Source organism: Manis javanica, chromosome 12, assembly GCF_040802235.1.
Source record: "Manis javanica isolate MJ-LG chromosome 12, MJ_LKY, whole genome shotgun sequence".
Classification (NCBI taxonomy): Eukaryota; Metazoa; Chordata; class Mammalia; order Pholidota; family Manidae; genus Manis; species Manis javanica.
Genome location: NC_133167.1, coordinates 76,098,578 through 76,115,273, shown reverse-complemented (window position 1 = coordinate 76,115,273; position 16,696 = coordinate 76,098,578). Strand labels below are relative to the sequence as shown.

The following is a 16,696-nucleotide window of genomic DNA, read 5'->3' as shown; positions in this document are numbered from 1 at the left end:
AAAGACTCCAGGTGATGATTTGAGAATTGAAACTTGGTATGTGCTTTTTAAGGCCCAGGTGTCTCCAGAAATGTCCAGGTGGTGGGGGGTGAACTTCAGTGTCCTGTGTCAAATGCATTGATGACATTAAACCGATTTAGCCAGTTTACCAAAATGCCAGCATAACAACAAACTATAAAGAAGGAGGTTCTGCACATTTTTGAAATTAACTTAATTATGTCCTTGGAGATGGCTTTGGGTGTGAATCTTGTGCCAAGTCACTCACATTTCTGAGCTTCAGTCTACTTGGTAAATACCAAATGCAGCTGAGCCCAGACAGTTCTTGCAAAGATCACAGGAAGAAACACAGCTGAAGGAACACTCATGAAGCCTGGCATCTAGGGCTCTCTCAAAAGAGCTGTGTTCTGTTTTCTTCTTTTCCATCTCATTTAATGACTTGGGAAGACAAGTGGGAATCGTAGATTCTGAGGTCAGCAAGTATCACTAGGCCAGATTATGAACTTTACACATCCGCGAGGTTTAAAGGACTATGATGCTTCACCCGGAACACCTCACTCACTGTAATTGAAAACAAAAACAATACTAAACCACAAAAATAACTTAAGGAAGTCTAGTAACCAAATGAATCTCTCACTGAATACTTGATTGTGTAGCCCATATCGTAAATACAGAAGTCCTAAAAGTAAATATTTATGCTACCCCCATGTTCTTTCTCTTTTGTTCTACGCCTTTGCTAGGATGTCCACATTGGCAAGCCAGCCCCTGAACCAGTAGTGGTGCCCCTCTGTCAGGCCAGAGCCCAGGCCCCAGCCACCTGTAGCCCTCTAAGAGCACATCTCCTCTGAGCCTTAAACAGACTGGACGGCGACCCAAGGCCCAAAACCCTATGTTACACCTGCAGGTGTGGGACCCTTCAGGGCAGCCGAGGCACCCTGGGGATGCGAAGGCCCATGCCTTCACAGCCACAGATAGGAAGGGACTCTGTGCAAGACGTGCACCCATTCACTCGGCAAACCCACAAGAGGAGTTACTTTGCCAGTTTCTATAGTAAGCCCTACAGAAAACATATTCATAAGATGTCCATGTTCTCAGAAAGACAATAGTTTTGTGGCAGGGGGAGAGAAAAGCAAGTCATCATTTTGAGGCATTTTAAATGCAACTTTAGAGGTAGGAAAAGAGGCATGAGGAGAGCAGCGGAGAGGGCCAGCTGACCTGCCCGAGCCATCGGGGGGCATCATGGAGGGGGCCGTCCTGGAGGGGGTGGGCTCCGGGGCCATGGGATAGGGCCTGGCACTCCGTAGACACTCAAACAATTGTTGAGAGAGTTTTGTAGACATTCAAATAAAAGCGTAAGTGATTTATTTATTCATAAATGAAATAGTCATAAAGTGTATGATTATTATTCACCAGTCATGGCCAGGGACTTGTCTCCCAGCGGAAGCCCCTCCAGGCTGGGGTTTCCGGACGAGGGTCAGTCTGTGGAGGTGCAGAGGGAGGCATGGAGAACCCGTGTCTCCCAGGGCCTGGGCTGGGCACACAGCTGAAGGGGTCTTGGCCTCCTGTCCTTCCAGGTGAAACTGTGATAACGAGGATCCTTTTCAAGGATAGCCTCACATGAATATGCAGAGCAGAGCCTGGAAGAAACTGGTTTGACTGGATTGAAGAATGTGGGCAGGGAGGGAGGACTGGGCCTTGGAGTGAAGAGGAGGGGCAAGAGAGGGCACGGGCACTAGCAGTGGGCGGGAGAAGGGTGCTTCCTGGAGGAAGGGCGTGGAAAGGAATCCTGGGGAGCCCCGGGGGTGGCTTTTACTCCCACTGCGAGGCAGGGTGCCAGCAGCTTGGGTGGATGGCAGCTGTGAGGTAGCTGGTCCTCCGGAGGCTCAGACCAAAATATTCGCTCCGGAATGGCCTCCCGGGGCCAAGCCTGAGTGAGACCCGGTCAGGGTGGGCACTGCTGTGGCAGAGGGGCCAGTGATGGCTCTGCGGATGCCTGGAAGGAGGGGAAGATGGGAGCCAGCGTCTGTTTCCCATTTAATGTTCATCCTCTGGGGCACTTCCAGAGAGGGCTTCATTTGTTTTTTTGTTCCCAGCAAAGAATTTGGTGAGAAGATGTCAGTGGGGAGATAAATACGGTCGAAAGTGGTACAGAATTTCCTAGGGAGAAGACTTGTGTGAAGCCTTTATTTCACCAAGAGGAAAGAAAAGGGTTTTCAATGTACATTGTGGGAAAATTAGCAACACGTCTCTCATCTCCCTGGAGAGAGTATCGCAGAAAGGGGCCCGCTTGTGTGCGCTTCGCAGCTGTTTCCAGGTGGGGGGCTTTGGGGGCTCTGCAGGCTCCACTGATGCGCTGTATTTTCTGTTTTCCTGCAGGTGGACCAGCAGCTCCAACTCAGTTACAACTTCTCCCCGGAGGTCAACTTCAGGGCTGTCAGGTAGCTCACCTTGGGCAGAGTCACAGGTGTGTCCCTCTAGTCCGTTCCTTTCCCGTGGGCAATGTTAGAATAAAGGACATTTCTGGAGCCACTTGCTCCCGTCACATCCAAGGTCTAGAACCAAGAGTTCTGGTGCAGGAGACGCTGAGACGCATGCCTGGCAGGGTCGAGAAACAGCATTTACATCTACATTACAGAAGCTTGAGTCAAACCAAGAAATGAAGAGAATAAGTTTTAACATATTTTCTAATTAATTTCAAAGGTTTCCTTAATTTTTTTTCTTAAATTTACTTACTTTTTACTTAAAGACATTAGGATTTGAAAAACCCAATTATTGGATTGCTCAAATCCTTAATGCTTTCATTCATTCATCAACAATTGAAAAAGGATCAACTTTGGATTTTCCCCTTCTCTAATGGTGATTTTCTTTTTTTCTAGCTGCAAGTTCAATGAATTTTCATTTTATATATGATGAAGGTATTTATCAGGTGCAGGCTAGGTTGAAATACTTGTATCTTCTCAATGAATTGGAAGTTTTAAAAAAAATTTTTATACCAAAGTGATATTCTAACTTTTTAATATCTGTGCTCTAATCTATTCTGCCTGTTATTAACACAGCTAATTGAGTTTTGCCTTAGTTATTATTTACCAGGTCTGCCTTTTCCCATTATTTTTTCTTTCAATTATTCTTTCTCTTTAAGCCTTATATCTGATCTTGTGAAAAGCATGCTGCTGAATCTTGCACAGATTATCTGATCCGGCCATCTCTGTTTTACGAATTGGCAACTGTGAACCCCCTTACATTGTTGGGTTACTTGGACAGCTGGGTTGGTTTCTGCCTCCTTATTTACTATTCAGTGTTGCCTATGATTCTGTTTTGCCCTTCCCTGAGCTCTCAATCCCAGTACATGCAGGAAACAGCAACTGGAGGCGTTTTAAGCAGGAATGGATTTCACATGGGGAAGTGAGTTGCTCACAGAAGTGTGCCAACACTTGTGGTGTGAATTGTTAGTGTTTCCGATGACTCCCCAGGTGTCAGTGCTGATGATTCAGAAGCCACCGTCAAGGTCTGCACCTATGTTAGGCTGGGGTCAGAGGGCCCAGGGCCCCAGGACTGCATGGTGACTCGGAAGCAGGGGAATCTGAAACACGGCTAGAGGGCACTTCCTGTTGCCAGGCTGCAGGCTCACTAGAGCCTTCCACATTCGGGAACAGTTTCTAATTCCCAGAGCCCAGTGTGCGCCCAGAAACCTAACTGCAGTCAGGTTGGGACGTCTAGTTTAGTGGCGAGAGCCAACCAACAGCCACCACCTTCTAGATGGGCTTTTATGTTTCTTATTCCATCCCGCCTGCCACTAATAACCACTCTGTGTAGAGCTTCTATTTTCAGTTGACTGACAGAGTCACTAATTCACATGTGCCTCATTCCTATACCTTCTACCAGGTGTGATGTCCTTCTAGAGATGAGTCCTTTTGCATTTCTTCTGTGTAAGGGGCCCTTTATCTGAAATAGGTCTTTATTTCCTCTTTATTCTTGGGAGATAATTTTGCTAGATGTACAAAAGCCAATGTGAAGGTGATCTTGCCTCAGATCCTGAAAGAATCCTTCAGGCGGGTGATGGAGTCAGGTCACCCTGGCTCATAAGGGCCTACGGTGCACACCTCTGCCCAGGCCTGCATTCAGTGACGCTGTGGCCGTGTGAAATCGGCCAAGCTCAGAGCTTTCATGGAAGCCAGAAGTTCTAGGGCTGCCCTGCTGCTGGTGAGCCAGGCAAACCCTCCTGGGCCCGCCTGCATGCCCCCCTCTGTCTGCTGCTGTTGAGCTGGTCGTCAGTCTGTCCTGCCTTCAAATGTGTTCTGACCACCCCCCACCCCTCCAGCCACCAGCTGCTTTTATGGTTATCTCTTTGATTTCAGTGTTTCACAGTTTTATTTGGTTTGTGTCTGGTTGTTGATTTCTTTTTAAGTATCTTATTGGATATGTTTCTGTCTCCTGTATCTATTTATTAGTTCCTATGTGTCTTTATATCGAGTTTATATGTTTCCATTAGTTCTCAAAAATGAAAGAAATTGAAGGTAACACAAATAAATGGAAAGGTATCCTATGTTTGTCGATTGGAAGAAATAAGAGTTACAATTTTACATACCACCGAAAGCAATCTAGATTCAATGTGATCCCTATCAAGACTGCAGTGGCACCTTCTACAGAAGTAGAAAAAACACTCCTAAAATATATATGGAAGCAAAGAAAACTGCAAATAGCCAAAGCATTCCTGAGAAGAAAGAATAAAGCAGAAGGCATCACACTTCCTAAGTTCAAAATGTATTAGAGGCATAGTAATTAAAACAGAATGGTACTGGCATATACATAGACCAACGGAACAGAATCAAGAGCCAAGACATAAACCCATGCATATATAGTCAATTAATATTTGACAAGGGAGCCAAGAATACTGAATAGAAAAAAGACAGTCTCTTCAGTAACTGGATACTCACATGTGAAAGAATGAAACTAGACCCTATCTTATACCACTCCCGAAAGTTAACGTGAAATGGATTAAAGACTTAAATGTAAGACAAGAAACCATAAAACTCCTAGAAGAAAACAGGAAAAAAGCTCTTACTTAGGTTTTGGCAATTATTTTTTGGTTGTGACACCAAAATCACAAACAACAATATCAAAAATAGACAAGTGCAACTACAAACTAAAAAGCTTCTTCCCAGCAAAAGAATCACTAAACAAAATAAAAAGACAACCTAAGGAATGGGAAAAAATATTTGCAAATCATATAGCTGATAGGGGGCTTATACCCAAAACATATAAAGAACTCATACAACTCAAAAGCAAAACCATCATCATCATCATCAAATTAAAAAACAGGTGAAGGACCTGAATAGATATTTTTCCAAAAGGGTATACAAATGGCCAACAGGTACATGAAAAGGCGTTCGACATCACTAATCATTAGGAAAATGCAAATTCAAAACCACAAGGAGTTATCACTCACCACAAGGAGATACTCTGATGCTAGCCTGTTAGAACAGCTATCATCAAAAGGACAAGAAATGCTGGCAAGGATGTGGAGAGAAGGGACCCCTGGTGCACTGCTGGTAGGATTATAAATCGGTTACAGCAACTATTGAAAAGAGTATGGAGCTTCTTCAAAACATTTAGAGAAGAACTGATTTTGATCTGCAATTCAATATGATCCAGCTATTCTACTTCTGGGAATATATCCTAGGGAAACAAATACACTATGTTGAAGGGATATCTGTGCCCCCATGTTCATAGCAGCATTATCTACAACTGCCAAGATGTGGAAGCAACCTAAGTGTCTGCTGACAAGGGAACAGATACAGATGTGGTATGTACATGTGTGTAACACACACACACACACATACACACAATGGATTATTATTCAGCCATAAATAAAGAGGAAATCTTGTCATTTGAAGGACATTATGCTAAGTGAAATAAGTCAGATAAAGAAAAATACTATGTGATTTCACTTACGTGTAAAATTTAAAACAAAACAAAAAACCGAGAAGAGATACCAAATTTATGGTTACCAGAGGCAGGGGATAGGGAAATTGGATGAAGGTGGTCAAAAGGTACAAACTTCTAGTAATAAGTACTAGGGATATAACGTACATGATAGTTACAGTTCACACTGCTTGTGTGGTGGATATGAGAGTTCTTAAGAGTAAATTCTAAGAGTAAGTTCTTAAGAGTAAATCCTCATCACAAAGAAAAAAATATATATTTTTGATGTGTATGAGATAATGGATATTAACTTACTGTAGGATTCAGTTCATGATATATATGTCAAGTTGTTATGCTGCACACTTTAAATTTATACAGTGCTATATGTCAAATATATCTCCATAAAACTGGAAGTTAAAAAAAAATTCTGGAGATATGTATAGACCATAAAAAGTAGACATACCTGGAAGTGAGGTAGCTCCAGATCTTTTTTTATAGGAAAGCTAGTTTTGTGCTTTAAGACACTAAAGCTCCTTCTTACTAGCAAAACTCTGATATAAAGCAAAACACATTGTGTTTCCTCTGTCCTCAATTACTGTGGGGAGCCTCAGTTTTACATCTTCTCATGCCATGTTTTGGAGCACAGATGTAAGAAAGAGGCAAGCAATGACACTATAATTAATATAAATGAATGAAAAGTAAGTAAAAAGGATACATAACCAAAACAGCAAAAACGCTCCTTGTCATGTGCACAAAGTACTTGCTGCTTTGGGTTACTGTCACACCTTTTTGAAAACACCAAACCTTGTTTCTGTAATCTACTACAATTCCGATTTACCACATGAGGACTATAAGGATCAATAGTCCTGAAACCCAAAGAAACCCCCCCACACCAACAAGCACAGACAAGGAAAATGGGTAGTTTGCTATAAAAGGCTAGAAGGACCACAGAGATTTCCTTCCTGCAAGTCACCATGACTCTTAAAACCCACATATTTAATAATGGCTGTCATTATATGACAGCTCATGATGGGAAACAGGAGTCTCCACCAGCAAAAGCTCAGGGTCAGGCCCTGGGAGGGCTGGGGGATGGACGAGCTGATGTTCAGGCAGGCAAGAACACTCCACCCATGCTTGCTGGAGATGGCATGCAACAGTAACTCGCAAAAATCCAAGAGGCTAAATATAGATACATCCTTCGGAAAAGATAATATTAATAAGAACCGCATGTAGTGTTATCTTAAACGCCTCAATTGCTAACAGGAGGTGCATCCATGTTCCAATTGTGAAATCACATGCTCAGCAACGTGGCCCAGATCAGTCTTCAGCAACATCCCAAACATACACCTTGTGGGATTAAGGACTGGAGCTGCCGACCTCCACGGTCCAGAACGGAAGGAAGCAGACAAACTGAATTCACTATTGTCTAAGAGCTCCTTCTACAATGACTTTTATTATAAATGTGTTCTTTCAGAATAAACAAATACTGCATCCAAGACTATCTGAAAACTTGCTCTAAAGTAATAAAAGAGGAAAAATGGAACCAGGAACCACTTAGAAGTAGAGACAAACAGCAAAGACACCTGCATGCCATGCTAAGAGCCTTTCCTCCAGGCCAAAGTAACAGAAAGTTAACAGAGAATATTTACGTATCTCATTGGCCTATTGAGCTAAAATAAGCTTTGAGTTTGGTAATCTGCATGTGTTCTGTCAACTGAGCTGCCCCTCTCCTCAGTCCTGAGAAGCTGACTGGGAAGACAGTCAGTCTTCAGAGCCCAGCATCAATGAGAAAGATCTTGACTTTGTTATTTGTGATTCTTTGCTCACGGACAACTACTCCCTATTTGCCAGGAGCAATGTCAGAGTAGTCCTTCAGCACGCCAGCCACGTGTTCATTATGGGTCTTAAACCGTCGCTTTTTCTGTGAAGTAGGCTTTTTCCTTCTCTGAATAGGAGGCTACAGGAAAAGGTAAAAACAGAAACAACAACTTCTCAGACAGGTAATGCAGTGAGGATTTACTAAAGACACCCAGAAACCTGCAGCAAGAGACACAGGGGTTTGGGCCCTTTTTCTGCTTTGTAGCCCAGCCTCACACACCAGGACCCACTGCACACTCCCCGGACACGAAGGACCCAGTGCTTTCTGTTATGATGAAGTCATACCCCCACACCCAGAATAAATGGGCTGGCACAAAAACTACCACAACTATTCTAGGCACTAAGTGGATAAAAAGAGAGGCAGAAAAGCTCTTTGTTTTTCATCTCTATTATCAAGTCTAAGAATATATCCACCATTACCAATAAAAAAAGATCTGAAATAAATACGGCAAAATATAGAGAGAAGGCAAAACTGGGAAACACATGGGCACGTGAAGATTTATTAAATATTACTCTCTGTTCTTTTCTGTATACTACAAGTATTAATACCACATAATTTAAAAAATCAACAGACTAAGCAATAATAGGAAGCCATGAAGTGCTCATGAAGTGCTGTAATTATACTACTTCATGAAGATAACTGCAAGCAATCTCCCCTTTTAAGGAGTCCTAAAAGCGCACTGAATAAAACATTTACACACACGCAATCGTAAAGAAAGCAAGCTACAAAACTTGACGGTGGACAAGGGGAAGGCGGGAGAGAGGAAGGACAGCCTCAGTCTGGGGTGTGGTAAATGGTTCCTCATCCTGGCTTTGTCCTTGGACTACACAGATAGTTGATTAGCTGATACAAGGCAATTCACAAGTCTTCATTCAATTACAAATCCCTCCTCTGAGCTCGCTCTGAGCTATAGACAATAATATCTGGGTCCCAAGAAATCTCAAAATCAACAAGGACAATTCACTGTCATCAGGCCTAAGGCAGAGCCAGGCACCAAGACCACAGGGCTCCTGGAGGAAGAAGGGGGAACAATTAGGGCCCCACAGGCCAAGATGGAGGAGGCTCCTATTAGAAGCAGAGAGGGCACATGGGGCCACCAGGAGAAATTCCATATGGCTGGAGCTTCAGAGAAGGCACTGCCAGCACAGAGGCTGGAAAGCTCTCCCCTGCCTGGGAGCAGCGCCTGAGGGCAAAGAGAGCCTCTGGCCCTCAGCAGAGGAGACAATACCTGGCTTGCACCTAACCCAGATCACTGGATCAGGACACTGAGAAAACACTGGAAAAACTGACACCTGCTATCCAATGCACAGAACAGAAAGCAGGCGAACAGTTCAAAGAACAGAGGGTTACAGGTTTTTTTCTAGAGATTACATACCACTTTCTTTGGTCCAGATTCCTGCATGGAAGAAATACCCTGTCGCTTCAGATATTCTTCAATTATCTCCTCATCCATTGAATCCACGACGACACTCCTCCACAGTTTCTGAAACTCTGTGCCAACAAGATAGTAGTTATTCTACCAGATAGGTTTACAAACTGTAGCATCTCAGTGATGGAAATCCAGGCTTCAGTCTCATCTCTGGTCTAAATGAGCACATCTGAGATTTCATTATACAAACAAAGGGAGCCAAAGACAGGAACGGTCAAATCCTGGGCAGTGAGTAACAGAAGGGCCTGGGGATGCAGAGTGCATCGCTGAGGACCAGACCTGTGCTCCAGTTCCAGAGTACAGTAAGGGAAGAGGGTTGTGACTGGGCCTCCCTGGTTTTCTGGGGGGAAGAAAGACAGCTGACACTCCTTTTATTCCCAAAAGTTCTCTCCACTGAAATAATCCAAAATTCCTATTCCTTCCTTGAACTTGGAATATTCTATCAGTAAAATGAAACAGGTAGGGAGATGGGGAACCAAAGTTTTATTATGGGAGTAAGAAGCTGTAACAGTTTATGTGCCAAAGAGACTTTTGAAATCAAATAACCTGGAGATAGGTGACTAAGGACATAAAAGCTAGGGAGAGAATACTGAGAAACAGTCTCACACCTCCTAGAACACAAAGGAGAAGGGCCTTTTCATCCAGTCTACATCTTGTCCTCAGAGATCCGTGGCCCCTCTGCCATATCACTATTTTTGCAATCAAGAGAGATCACAATTGGGATATGTCCAAAATGACCTTGTTTGCATCTTAAATTCTGTCCCTTAAAGACAGGTTCAAATAACCTGGTTTCACTTCACTATCAACATCTACTTTTCAACATAAGAACACTTCTTGTGATAGCAAATGGTTAGACATATGCACCCTGGAACACACAAGGGAAAACTCCCTGAGCGCTCTGAAGCTGTTTGTCTAGGCCTCCTGTTCACAATAAGCCTCACCAACGTGAGCGTGCACAGGATCTCCAGACGCCCAGTCGGCGCAGAGCCGGCACTGCCCCCTCCTTCCAGACCAGGCCACTGTCACGTGAGTTGTCAGCAACAGTCCATTCACAAGCTATACATGAAGTAAAAGGTTATACTGTCCCGTTCCCTCTTTTCTTCCTTCTGACTTATTTCAATACATACTGCAAAAAGCAGCTGATGTCCAGTTGGGAGTTGAGACTCTCGTGATAATTAGGAAATCTGTTTTCTGCCACACACTGAAAAGCTTTCTGTTGATGGTGAGCAAATGCAAAAGATGACAATCTTCTATTAAGAATTCAACCTGGGCACAAAGTTATTCAAAACCAAAACATTTCGAAATAAAAGTTTTTGAATTTCCATAGATATATTACGAGCTCTTTCTCCTATATGCTCAGTGAACTTTCATTTGTATACATTTAAACAAATTACCTAACAGATGACGACTGTTTGTGTGGATGTTTCGGCCTCCTGGGTGGCTATAAGCACCCTGAGGACAAGGAATTCCATTTCCTCAGGCTGCCCACTCTGTCACCACAGAACCTAGGCACCCCTCAGCAATCTGGGTAACTGGATGTATGACATACCATTGTCAACTACTCTCTAGGCACCCCAGAGTATCTGTTCTCTTTTTATGTGTTTTTTTAAAAATACAGTTGATACACAATATATTAACTTCCAGCATATAACACTGTGATTCAATAATTGTTTACATTATGAAATGCTCACCACAGTGAGGGTACTTATCATCTATCATACAATTTTTAACTGTTACTTTAAAATAATTTTAATTAACAGAAAAGTTGTGAAATCACACACCTTACCCAGCTCCCCCATTGTTAAAACTTTATATAATATGAGTGAAATTATTAAAACTAATTAACATTGACACAAGCCTATTAACTGACCTACAGACCTCACTTGAATTTCACTGGTTTCGCCACCAACGTCCTCCTCCTGGCCCAGGAGCCCACACTGTATTTGGTCATCGTGTCTCCGTGGTCCCCACCAACCTCTAAATGCACTCAGTCTTTGGTCTCTCATGACCATGACACTTCCAAAGAGTTTTGGTCAGTTATTTTACAGAATGGCCCTCTGTTTGGGGTTGTTTGATATTTCCTCATGATTAAATTGCAGTTGGGAATTTGGGGCAAGAGCATCACAGGAAATCTGTGTCTGTCCCTAACATGACACAGAAATGATGTCATGTCTTCTCAGTGCATAGGCTCAAGGGTACATGATGCTCCTATGTCTTATTACTGGGGCTGTTCACATTGATCATTGGCTAAGCTGCCATCTGCTGGAGCTCTCTACCATGAAGCTATTGTTTTTTCCTTTGTAATTAATAAGTATTTTATTGGGTGACCTGAGACTAAGCAAACACCTTGCTTCTCATGCTGTCGCTTACTAACTTAGCATCCACTGACAGCTCTTACCTGTAACAATTATTACTTGTGCATCTGCCTAATGGCAAATTCTTTTCCATCATTCCTTCCATAAGTGTAAATTAGAATTCTACTATAAGAGCTGTTCTTTCCCTAATCTATTTATTCCATTTTTTAGTTATAATTTCATATGGACTCATGGATGCTGATTTTTTTTCACAGATTATAATCCATTACTACCATTATTTTGTCTTTCAAACATCCTGACTTGGGTCACTGAGAGCCCCTACAGACTGTTCCTGTGTCTTTCTGACTTGTTTCCCTTTCCATTGTTTGTTTCTTGATTTTGTTTTGAGCAGTCTCTTCTTTCCTGGCACCAAAAGATGTTCCAGGCTCATCATGTTATTTCCTCAAATCTGGAATCAACCATTTTGTCAAGGATTCTCAAGTCCTACTAAAGGAGAAGGGTATTTAGAAGCCAAGATCTGAGCATTCTGTTTTCTTTCTTTAAAAACAGCAAATTATTAGGAGATATCAAATATGAAGGCAGATGATTCATTTTAGCAGAAGATCACCAAGCATCCTGAAAGTCAGGCATGCTCTAAACTGTAAGGGTAAATAAAACAGGAACTGGTTTAGAAATCTACTGTCTTTTAACAGAAAAGAAGAAAACAAACTAGAATTTATAAACTCAGATATGACTCTTTCAATTGAAGAGACCCCTGTACCACTTGAGCTAAGAATGAAAACTGTGTAACAGAAACTGTGGAACTGTATGCCAGGGAAGGAAAACCAGTAAGGAGACTCACTAATGAGGTTTTGCTTAACTTCCCAAATAAGTCATTTAACTTTTTGGGCATGACCAGACCTTCGCTGTGAAATGAAAAATTAGCAGAACAAAGTTAAGTACAGACAATGTTAAGCCAGACAACCTGGGTGTGAGCCCAGTCACCCCAGTTACGATGTAACATGGGGCAAGTTACTCAGCCTTTCTGCCTCAGCTTCCTGACCTATAAAATGGGGATAATAATAATACCTGTCTTGGGGTTGTCGGGGTTAAATGAGTTAACACACATAAAGCACTGAGAATAACGCCAGCCAGGAAAAAAGCACTATTTATATCTGTTAGAGTTATAGCCATCGCCCAGCATCTATCATCTCTTATTTCTAGGTGCTAATAATGCCTTTAATAAAGGTAGTATAATACACTTAAGAAAAGGATTGGCTGATATAGTCATTTCATTCATGTAATGTAGAAAAACTGAAATTCTAAAAATTTCTTTAAAAACAGAAAGTGTATATATAGTAAGTGCAACATGAAAGTCTGCAAAAAAATACACACCAATACATATTCCCAGAGAGAAAGGAACAGGTTTGCCTGAAAAATTTTCATTTTTATTCTACAATACACAATTCTAAACACAATCACAGAGGCAGTAATACCTACTAGAATAAAGACAGCAATAGCCAGGAAAGCTAATATGTTTATTAACATACTACCAAAAAAACTATATAGCAATATAAATTTTCTTGGCATAACAGAATTAAACGAATTGAATTGAAAACAAAATTCAACTATTTCCTTTTACTAAAAGAAACGTCACTTGGGCTGTTCTCAGAGGGAAATCCCAGAATAAACACTCTTCAATATCTTTGTTTTTTTTCAATAAAACATTTCTACTTTTATCCCTACTTTTCCTTAGCTCAACGTTCTTGCAGTATTTAAGTATTACATCTACTGTGTAAATCCATTACAGGTGCATAAATACTTAAGATGAACACTGGAGGGCAGGGCCTATTTTTAGAGGCAGGATCTTACAGGGTCCCCAATTTAACTGCTTTTTAATGTATGCTAGGACGGAAAAATCAGTTGACAGAGGTATAAAGACAGATAACCTGTTTTTCTTTAATTTTATAAAGTCATTGCAAGAAAATACAAATTAAAATCAAGATGATCCTTATTTTCTATGAGACTGGAAAAGTCAACTAAAAACATCCAGTACTGGTGAAGATAAAGAAATGGACCTTCTCATGTACTGCTGTGAGGAGGTAAACTGGTTCCCCAAACTGCTGCAAACTTTACAGTGGGCATTACATAAGGGGTTGAAAATTGTTTAACTATGGCCTATCTTCTGACCCAGCAATTCTACTTAGAGAACACTACAGTGAGGACATAATCAGGCAAGTCCATATATATTTATACACAATATAATAGCATATAGCACTCAGTCAATAACCAGCTAGCTGAGTAAATGTGAATAGGTAGCCAGATAAGAAAGATTAAATTAAAACACTTAGTATTTTACTACTACTTTATATTTTTCAATGCTACTAATAATAGCTATCATTACTGTTATAATTACTCTTACTATGTACGAGGCTGTGTTTCAAGCTCTGAGCACTTTTATTTATATTAACTCATAAACCTCATAAAGAAAATGAGGCACAGATACCATTATTCCTATATATAGCAAAGGAATCTCGGAGAGGGGTTAAGCATCTTGCCTAAACTAGTAAGGAACGGAGAGAAGACATAAACCTACTGCCTGCCCACTCACACCATCCTCTTGACCACTGCATTTATACTGCCTCTAAATGAGTAAGATCCTGATCTAAGGAAATAAATGTCTTTGTGAAATAAGACACATGCCTCAGTCTAACTACTCTTCGCTTACCTATTTGATTTTTTAAATGACTATAAAATTAACTCTCCTTATATGAGCTATATGTCAGTTTAGGGCATTCGCTTCTATGACAGAGGGAACGAAGGGTGACTTCACTGACTGAAAGCTTCATCACTCAAGATTTCCTCTCTGGCTAACACTGCCACCTAGTGAGCTAAAACAAAAATCTTCAAAACAGTTGAGAGCAATTTGAGGAGCAAGATGCGGAAAAAAAAACAGACAGGAAGACAAATGTTAAGATGTGCATCACTTTTCAACGGGTCGTCTCTGGAAACACAGTTTACATCACTAACAAAATTTCATTTTTTTAAATTAGTGCTTTATGTCATATTGACAGTTCCAACTGAAAGAACAGTGTCACACCCCTGAGGTCCCTGTGGGTGACTGTCCCCACCACATGTCCCTACAGTACTGTTTGAACACAATGACAGGTGACACGCTGTACCTCATACGTCACCACGTCAGTCCCCCTCAGCCTGCAAGCTCAAGGGCAGAAACCTTCCTCACTGTGCTGTCCTGTTATCACTGAATGTGCTGAATGAAAGGACACACGGAAAGAAGCTTGAAGACCACACACTTTTTTTCTGTTTTACAAGCATAAGCTGTACCTTTAATATAACACCAACATGAACAAATCTGCTTCCCTGGGAATGCTTGGTAATGTCTGGATACATTTTTGGTTGTCACCCTGGTGGGGGAAGATACACTGCTGGCATCTAAAGAAGCCAGGGATGCTGCTAACCATCTACAACACACAGTGACAATCCCGACACCAAAAAAAAATTGTCCAACTCTAAATGTCAATGCTCCCAAGGCTGAAAACCCCTTCTTCCTCCAGCCATCTTTCCTAGAAAGTACACAGATGAATGAAAAATGCCTGTTTATGATAATAAACTGAGCCTAGAACTCAACTGTTTCATATATTTAGCAAAGTATTTTTTACAATCTGGTTTACAATACACTTGAGTTTCTAGGAACACACAATGCATAATGTATATAGAACGGAGTAGGATCACCCTTTAAATTAGTAGTTCATGCAATACTGATAATTTCAACTCTAAGAACAGTGTCTTACCCCTGAGATTCCTGTGGGGTAAAACTGTACTTCACATTTCTCAGAACTTTACCAAGGCCTCTTCACCACTTATGGAAAACAACAACTCTAGCATACAGCTGCCAGTGCATCACAGCTGATAGATACATCACGTTCCTGGTAACTGCATGCAAATACCTCTTTTATTTACAGTATAAATGTGTCTGAACAAGTATAAACATTAAAATACATTTTTAAATATAAATTAATTTCCTTTTATTCCTCCTTTATATTATAGTTAGGATGTTATACTGATTTTTTAAGAGATTATGTATAAAGGTAGGTGTATTATCTACAAAGATGTTACAAAATATTTCTTATTAAAAGGGTCCACTGAATCTAATTAAAAGAGTAAATCTATAGAAAACATCAAACTCTTCCCCAGGCCTTTGCCTTTGCGATTCTCTGCCGCCTCAGCTCTCGCCACGGCCTCACACACAGGGCGGCTCTCCCGGCCCTCTGCAAGGCTGCCTCCGTCTCAGCCCCCATCTTCCTCCACAGAGTTCTTCTCTCAACTCCACTCCTCCAATTGCCTTACTACTATACTCCATACCTCATGTCTTTCTTTCCTAGCATTTGATACAATCTGTAATCACTTTTATTTTGTATATTGACTATTTTGTCCTTTAGAAAGTCAGCATCATGAAAGCAGAGACTACTCTACCAGGGAGGCAGAAACTCTCTTGCTACTATATCCATTACATATAGCAAAATGATTGGGGCATGTAACAGGTGATCAATAAATATTTGTCAAATAAATGATTCAAGAATAACAGTAATAGACTGGAACAAAAATCTGAGAAAGTATCAACTAAGAAGTAAAAAAGAAGATGAAGTTGATAAATTGATACCTATGAGTTCAAGCAAATTCCCCAAAGATATAAGGACAACAACTTTTTGTATATAGGAGAACCTCTCCCCCCAAAAAACTACACAATTTCCCAATTATGGGGAGAATATTTAATAAAGTAAATACAAAATGATACTCAGCACTGGTTTAAAAGTTAAAACCAATCATATGCCACCTACAAAGGAAATACATAAAACAAAAGATGACAGTTATAAAGCAAAAGAATGGGCAAAAATGTATCAGTCAGATAAAATTAAAAAGGAAAGGGGTTAAGATGCTAATATGAGATAAAGCTAGACTTCAAGTAAAAAGCACATTAACTATAACCAAGAGGGGTAACTTTATAATGATTACGGGTACAGTCTTTAAACTATTACTATTAAGATATAAACTATTACTATAAACCACAAACTCTGCAGGAAAATATATAAAGCAGTATCTACAGGAAGTAGTAACAAAACTAACAAAAGTATGGAAAAGCAATAGGAGATTTTA

General features: G+C 41.0%; 1 long non-coding RNA gene across 3 annotated transcripts in view; it reads right to left on the bottom strand.

Annotated features, from left to right (window-relative positions):
* Positions 1–2,162: 2,162 nt before the first annotated feature.
* LOC140845120 (uncharacterized) overlaps positions 2,163–16,696 on the bottom strand; it is a 118,731-nt gene continuing 104,197 nt past the window's right edge. For all 3 annotated transcript variants that reach the window (XR_012123828.1, XR_012123829.1, XR_012123827.1), the window contains exons 3-4: positions 9,174–9,289; positions 2,163–2,592 (exon numbers count right to left, since the gene is read on the bottom strand). This is a non-coding gene — a long non-coding RNA (uncharacterized lncRNA). The remainder of the gene's footprint in view (positions 2,593–9,173; positions 9,290–16,696) is intronic.